Source organism: Sesamum indicum, linkage group LG8 (assembly GCF_000512975.1).
Source record: "Sesamum indicum cultivar Zhongzhi No. 13 linkage group LG8, S_indicum_v1.0, whole genome shotgun sequence".
NCBI lineage: Eukaryota > Viridiplantae > Streptophyta > Magnoliopsida > Lamiales > Pedaliaceae > Sesamum > Sesamum indicum.
In genome coordinates, this window is record NC_026152.1 from 10,268,333 (window position 1) to 10,275,525 (window position 7,193).

The following is a 7,193-nucleotide window of genomic DNA, read 5'->3' on the forward strand; positions in this document are numbered from 1 at the left end:
ATTTTTAATCAAAATTTGCAACCTGAAGATATGGTTCACCCTTACTACAATGTGGATACATACAAGTCAGTGTATGAACCTGCTATACTACCAATCAGTGGTGAAATGCTGTGGTCTGAGACAGGCTTCATTCCTCCATTGCCTCCAAACTTTGGCAGAGGTCCTGGAAGACCTGCTGGAGCAAGAAATAGAGAGCCTGATGAAGGTAAAGAAAAAGGTGAAAAGAAAAAGCAGAAGAAACAAATTAAACTCAAAAGGCAACATGTCAAACACCACTGCAAGATATGTGGTGAGGAGGGACATAATGCAAAGGGATGTGCCTTGTATAAGGACATGCAAGAACCTGGGCTTGATGAGTCTGAAATGAATACGTTGTTTTCAAAGGTATCTCAATATTTATACTACATTTATATCAACCACCAATTTTACCTCCAATTGTGGAACAACATGAGTCAATGTTTCATGATGTGGAGCCAGAAATACTGACAGAACCTGGTCCTACACCCACTCCACCATGTGTTCAAGGGCCTACGATGTACGAACAATTGCAGATGGCCAACACAAACATATCCTTCCAACCCCAAGTGACATTGCAACCGAGACTTAACATCAGGGCACCTCCTCCAATGACTGGTACCAGTTTCATGCCCTCTTTTTCAAGCAGGCCATCTGATCCTATTTCCAAGACAATAGTGAAGGAGCATGGGAGAAAGTGGGTTGACATCTCTAAATGGCCTTCCCAAAGTTCTGAGGATCACGGGAAAAAGTAGTTTCTTGCACACTTGTAGTGGATTAGTTTTTGTACACTTGCTTTTGTGAATCAGTTTTTGTGTTGTGGTGGTTAGTTTTTGTAGATAGTTTCTGGTGGTAGAAATGGAGTTAGATTATTAGTTGTTGTGGATAGTGTTTTTTGGTTGTGCAAGTGAAGTGAAATGTCATGAAGTCAAACACATTGCAATGTAAGCATTTTTGGCAGAAATTATGATTTCCAGAAATGATGAGTTTGCAGAAATTATGGTTCTGTTTTTGTTTGTATTTTTTGCATTGTTTGCATTGTGCAAGTGAAGTGAAATATGCTGAAACAGGGGTATTTAAGTGTTCTGTTTTTTATTGGCATTGTTGAAGTTTTGGTTTGCAGAAATTTTGGATTGTGCAAGTGAAGTTTTGGTTTGCAGAAAGTATGAGATTACAGTCCAGGGCATAAATTATGTTTGCAGAAATTTCATTACACATAACAAAATGGTTACATATGAATTTGTAATACAATCAATTGAAAGATGAGACTAAATACTAAATACAATACATTGAAACAGGGGAAAATTCCATTACACATAACCAAATGACTACATATGGATTTTGTGCTACAAGTACTTCAAAAATACCAAATACAATACATTCAAACACTTGCTAAACATAGTACAATATGAACCAAACCTAACCATCTTCTTCATCTTCTACACTCTACATTTCTCTTGTTGCTTCTTTGAACACAATCCAACACTCACCCAAATGCACATTATGCAAACAACCAACAAAACAACTATCAGTCTCCAAAGTCTTCCATGCCTGAAATTTAGTTTCAAAATTTCAGCTTCCATTTCACTCTTCTTGCGCAATAAACCTGGGATAACTGTACGCGCCCTTCTACACATTGGAGGGTCCTCCCAATCAAAAAAACCACACCCACCCATCTACAATCAGTTAAGAAAATAAGAAAAATATAATGAGGAGAAATTTCTGCAAAGTGGAGATGAACACAAAAGAAAAACAAACTTACATTGTAGTTTTTACATGAATGGAATCTCCTTCCAAGATTGATCTCAGTCCATGAGGTCCGAAGCACTGTCCTCTTTCCACAATAGCAATCGACGAGAGATGAAACACTGCTCATCTTCAATTCCTTGCTCAATTTCTCCTTAAATCGTGGCTTGGCTTGGGAGCGAATTTTTCTAGCAAAGATTGGGAGCGGACTAGGGTTCTTGTATAGCAAAGATTGGGGGTTAGATGTCAATTTTTATTTGCAAAAGAAAACTTGCGATTTTTAACTATGGGCAAGCTGACGTGGCTTTTTTTCCACGTCAGCGATGCCACGTCATGTCCCCCCAAATTACACCTCGCAGTTTCACCGGCCACGTCAGCTTCCCCCAATTTTCAACAGCTCACGTGCCTCCCTCGTGCTCAATTCCGGCTGATTTAGGGTAATTTGTCCTAAAATTGCCAACTTTTTTTAATTATTGTTCCACAATACTATTTTGATAAAGACCTGGACTGAAAATGCCACAACCCCTAAGAAACTGGACGAAAATTGCAATTTGCCCTATTTAATAATATATATATGTGTATGTATATAGTATTTTGTTTGTTAGTGAAATATAATATATATATATTTATGTTAAGTAATTTTTATTTATTGAGGAATTTTTTTTATATTTTAAATAATAATTATAATTTTAATGCATAATTAAATACATTATAGTATTGTCTCCAAAATGATTTTGTTAGACTTTATCTTTGGAATGAAAAAATATAATATATAAAATTTAAATAAAATATTTAGAATTAAGTATGTATTATTAGTATATTGTCCTCAAATTTCAAATTGTTCAAATATTTTATTGAAATAGGAAAAATTATGAGTACAAAAGATTTAAATGGTCTAAGTTGAAAAAATTTATAATCAAGAGTTAAATGCACTATGTAACATGTTGAAAATACATTCATTAGACTTTTATATGTGAACTGTTAAATTTTAATATACAATTGAAATAATAAAAATACGAATTAGGTATATAGTACTAATATATTATCAGTAGTGTATGCAACTGCTACAGTAGTTCCGTTAGGCAGAAAAGTTTTATATATTTTAATTAAGTAGCATTGATAGTAAATGTCTTTAATATCAATGATTTCATAAATTAATAATTATTTTTTAGTAGTAATTATTGATTACATTTCACATATATTTTATATTAAATAATATAATATAATATATATAATACAAATAATTTAAAAAAACAATTAATAAGAACAAAAATGAAAGAAGAAGAAAGAGAAGAAAAAAGAGAGAAGAAAAGGAAAGCGAGAGAAAAAGCTGCCACAGAAAAGAAAGAAGAGAGAGAAAAGAATAAAAAAGAATAAAAAAAAGTAATAATTTTTTTTTTAAATTAAAATTACACACCTAGTGAAGGTGTGCAAATCACAAAACGAAACATAGGGTTAAGCTCTCGTTTACTTGACATGAAGGGATTTAAGTGGTATAGATAACTTTAAGATTGTAATCTAATCATAATCAGCTAGAGTAGCGGACTTTAGCTACTAATACCAGGCTGATTCAAAACAAAGTAAACAAAAAATTAAAGGTGATTAAGTGGGATACCCCAACTAATAACTCAAAGTAAAGATGACCTAGGGGTATATTTGTAATTGTGTAAGGAACAACTGTGTTTATGTAATTGATCTAACATTCAAGGCTATTAACGTAAATTTACCTAACAGCAAATGGTTTTCTTATATGATACTTAATCTTACTACAAGATGTTGAATTACAAATTTAAAGATGCGCGTTAAATGTGAAACGAGAGGAATGGATTACATGAATCGTGGCTTGTTCTGTATGTGGTGGTAGCAATTCAATCACTCATTATTGTGATTTAGTGATTAAGATCGAATGATATCATATCCGTACTCTGGGTTTAAATCATTGCCAAGCCTAATCTGTGTATTAATGTCCATGCTGTTAGATCTTGATTTTTTGTAATATTAAATCAACTATAGGATTCTAATCGGCATATTAAGTAGCTGCAATGCAATCTTGACGAAGCCATGAGCGCCTTCTTCCTCTGTTCTGTTAACTTCAAGTCTAGAAACTCATACTCTTGTTAATTAGTAGAGGTGGCAATGAGTCGGGTCTCACTATAAAAGTCGTCGGGTCAGGTCTGACCCAATTGACCTATTTGTACAAAGTTTAATAAATTTAATAAATCATTATATTATTTCATAAACAGATAAAAGAAAAAATCACTATCTATTTTTTCTGGACCCGAACATATTTCGTTTAGGATGACCCTGAAAAATTCGAATCCATTGACATCCCTATTTGCTAGTACTTTGAAGTCTATTTTAGCCTTTCTAAAATAAAAACTATAGGTCTTTTATTGTTTTTATTATCAGCAATAATTAGTGCAATAAATTGTATCCACCACAGTCAATTTTCAAGAACAGGTAATTAGTAATAGGCATAGCTTCCAACTGTTATTCAATAAGGTTGTAATATCAGTACTGCTGCAAAGTTGAAATTTTTGACTAATTACTCCACCCTATATATACACACAGTTGAGATTTATATTCTTGTAAGTATTATATTTCAGTAATGATTTAAATAATAAGTGAGTTCTGGTTAGTTGTAAGGTTGCAGTTACACATTTTGTTAGTGAAAATATATTTAACAATAATACTATTTAAAAATAAGAATGTTTGTTATTTTGTTATAATAATACCTTTTAAGATGAATTATGTTGAGTTAATTTTAAATTTGATATAATTACAAATACGTTTTTTTTTTTTGAAAAATTATCAATACCCCTGATATGTGATATAATTGTGTAATTCTTGGACATTAAGGTGGAAATGCCAACTTTACCTGTACTGATTTTTTTTTTTTTTAAATCTTAGGTAAGACAGACGTTACTGCATAAAAAATGTAAAATTTTGTTGTAGGATAGACGTTATTATAGAAAAAGGCTATTTTGGACAAGTTAATATAAAATTTGGAGAAAACACTAATAAAAACTAACGAAGTGAGTCAATTATTAGATCAACGTGATTATCAAGAAGTATCGATTTCTCAGACAATGATGAAATATTTGTAAGGATATCAAACCTTAAGGGAGCTCGACGTAATTTACCATATATTTTGTAAATATAGCAATAACAAAAATTATGTATAAATAAATCATCGCTAGTAACAATTGTGACATTTTAAGTTAAATACATGTGCATTGTCCAGTACCAACAATGAATACTTGTTGGACATGTAATAATCTGTGTAGCTGTTGCATATTCAGTTGCTAAGTACTAGAAACTTTCTATCTGGTTCACATGCTTGAAAGTACTCGTGTAAGTTGTGCTTGTTAAATTTTTACAGGTAGAAGTAGGTAATAGGGATAGTGATGTTGTTGAAAAAAATTACGTGATCGATAGACATATTAAAGAGTGCATACATTGATACTCTGTAAGTTAGATTTAATTATATAAATACTTCCTAACTATTGTAATATTACGAGTACAATTTCTGAAGGGGTGTTAGCTAATATATTTTAGTAATATTACAAGTACGTCCATAAGGGGTGTTCGTTTAATGCACTTTAGAGGTATTTGTGTAAAATTTTGTCAATGATTAGACCTGATTGCCAAAATGTATATATATCACTAGCAAGTAGAATAATATGTATCAATCGATCCCACAGGGATTTAAATGAAATTAAGTATCGAAATGATAACTAATCTATAATGATCTGAATGATCGTGAATTAGGTGATAGATTATTATTACGAAAAAACAATTATCAAAGAGAATATGGCAAAAGAAACAAGTTGGACAAAGTTCAAGAGTGAATGAGATGCTAAGGCTATAAGTCCACCTATTTGATCCAATAAAAGCAAAATTAATAGATTAATCTAACGAGCAAGTGTTTTCATATGCTGAGTTTCCTCCCAAGTTAATTCGATATACTCTTTCGAGCTATACCAAACCTATTATTATCAATAAATTAGTTGATTCCTCCTTTCTAAAACTCATGTAACAATACATTAAGATTTGTGAAAAATCTATACAATCAGATGAATCACGTCTATTTAGGAAAAAATACAATTTACCCCATATGATATGAGAAATGAGCAAAAAGAAAAAAACTTGTGAAAAATAAAATAGCAAATTACCCCTTGTGTTCTGAAAAATGAAGTAAATTACCCCCCCATCTAAACCATTGTAGAGGGGAATTTGCTTCATTTTTTAAAATAGAGGGGGATAATTTGCTAATTTTTTTTACGGGAGGCGGGGGCATTTGATCATTTCACATTCCAGAAGGATTTGCATTGACCATGCCTATGTATATCTACATATCATTCAATTCGTACCACAAATTACCATGTCTATTGAATTCCCTTTCAGTTCATTAACATAATTTATTTAATTAAGAGATGATCAGACTCTCAAATTATAATAACAGGCACAAAGAATCATAGACAAACTAAAACAAAGCTGTAGACTAATCCGGTAATATAATCAGTAGATTGTCTCATTAGGCTTCCCAAAAGCCTTAGCAAAAGTAAATTAGTTCATACTAATTAAATCGAATACAAAGAAGAAAGATTAAAAAAAAAACTCATGGAATAGAAAATCGAGCTTGAACGGCACTCATTCCGGTGCCGAATCAACTTCTCCACTTATCTCGTTGTCTTCTCCTCTTGCTTTCGTGTGATCTTTAGTGTTTGTCTCCCCCAAAAAGTTGTTCTCTTACTTCCTCATTTTCTTCCTTTTATCCTATTTTCTCAATATAGTAGGAGATAAAAAGTATTTTCCTTCAATCAACCTTTCTTTCTTTCCTTTCTAATACTATTCCTACCAAACTTCTAAGCAAAATTACAAGAAAACAAGGTGGCTTCAAGATATGATTTATATCTGCAATCAAATTAGGGACTCTTCAAAATCCGTCCATCACATGTCTGATAATCCGCAGACATGGATTAAAGTAAAGCGTGTTTCTATCAATTGAATCTCTGATAGGCCATGGGCACAGGTTATCCTGTGTCAGCTAGAGTAGTATAAATATCCCCAAGTTTCATTGTAAGGGGAACTTTTGGAAGAGCAGAAGGCCAATTTCTAGCTTGTGTAAGAGTTTGGCGTATTTAGATCTCAAATTTCATCTTTTTCCACATCACAAATGCTTATTATCTTAGTACAATAATAATATTTCACGGATATGGAAACACGAGGAATGCATTACATAAATCGTGGCTTTGTTTTGTATGTGATGGTAGCAATTCCACCACTTATCGTTGTTGTTTAATGATTAAAATCGAATATTGTCACACTCGTAATGTAAATTTAAATCATTGTCAAAATATTTGATAGGATTAAATATATACCATAAATTGTGTATTGATGTCCATATGGTTAGATCTTAATTTTTGACA